Source organism: Lupinus angustifolius, chromosome LG07 (assembly GCF_001865875.1).
Source record: "Lupinus angustifolius cultivar Tanjil chromosome LG07, LupAngTanjil_v1.0, whole genome shotgun sequence".
Classification (NCBI taxonomy): Eukaryota; Viridiplantae; Streptophyta; class Magnoliopsida; order Fabales; family Fabaceae; genus Lupinus; species Lupinus angustifolius.
In genome coordinates, this window is record NC_032015.1 from 17,388,333 (window position 1) to 17,389,824 (window position 1,492).

Here is a 1,492-nt window from a genome sequence, read left to right on the forward strand (position 1 = left end):
AAAAGTGTCAAGCAACCAACAAAAATCAAGTAACAAACAAAAGGAAAAAAGGTTGCTTCACCATGAAGAAATCAAGCACAAAGCTGTCCAGCCAAGCCCAGCACCAAGCCAGGTCAGCCAAGCACAAGCACCAAGCCAAGTAAGCCAAGCTGCTGAAGCAGGCAGCTGAGCATGGCACCAGATGAGCTGAGCGTGGGACCTGGTCAGCTGAGCTGCTGAAACAGGCAGCTGAGCGTTGGACCAAATGAGCTGAGCTACTGAAACAGGAAGCTGAGCATGGGACCAGGTGAGCTAAGCTGCTGAAACAAGCAGCTTAGTGGGGAACCAGGTGTGCTAAGTTGCTGAAACATACAGCTTAGCGAAGAACCAGGTGTGTTAAGCGTCCGGCGCACAAGAAAAATGATTTCTAGGTCAACTCAAGGAACATCTTACTTTTTCTTTGCTTAAAGGCCAAGAACATGACCTCATGGATGACATAAAGCTATGACAAGAAGGAGGAGGTGACACCATGCATGTAACCAAGTCCACCATAGAGGTCAAGTAGGGGCCCAAGTGGCTCTTCATATGGGCCAATGGTGAGCAGCTTAGCTGCCAAATAGGGCAGCTAAGCGTCCAGCAACTTGACCTATATAAAGGCATGAAATTCTCAATTGAAAGACATTGTACATTCATTATAAATTCTTCCTAGTTGATTCCTCTTCTTTTCCTTTCATTTTAGGTAGTTTTTAGGCTAGTTTTAGAGTAGTTTTTCATATAATTCATGAGGAGAAAGGAGAAGGAAAATGAGATGCAAAAATCTATTTTGTAATCTCATTTGGAATCTAAAGCATCCAATCCTTGGATGGATGGCTCATGATCCTAAAGATTTCATTTGTAAGTTGATTATGTATTTCTTCTTCTTCTTTTATTCTAAATTTGAATTTTAATCATTCAAGTTGGTGTTTTGGTTAATTTTATTTGTTTGAGAAGTTCTTAATGCTCTTTTTAAATTGATCACCTAAAAATGATTTCAAGTCATAAAAATTACTTGTCTCAAACACTTAACAAATAAACTAAGAAGTAGTTGTACTACTTAGTTTATTTGCCAAGTTAAGCATGCTTTTCTTAAGATCTTACATTCATCAATCATTCAATATTAGAGTCGCCAATGGTTAGGGTGTGACAACCTAATCTCTTTTATGGTCGTAGTATTGTTTAAGCGATGAATATAGGTGTTTATGATTCTACCATTTTAGGGACATACACTAAAATGAGGATTTTAGACCTTGCTGTTTGGAGTTAACCAAAGTAAAACATAAGAACTTGTCTAAGTAATTCAAATTCATAAGAGAAGATGAGAAATATATTTTCCTTATCCAAAAAGATTTTGTCTCCTCAAGAATTTGTTAATATTTAGTCTTATGTTTATTGTTACTTGTTTATATTCAATTCAATTCAAAACCATCAAAATATGTTTAAACCATTATTTGTGCTTTGACATGTTTACATGATT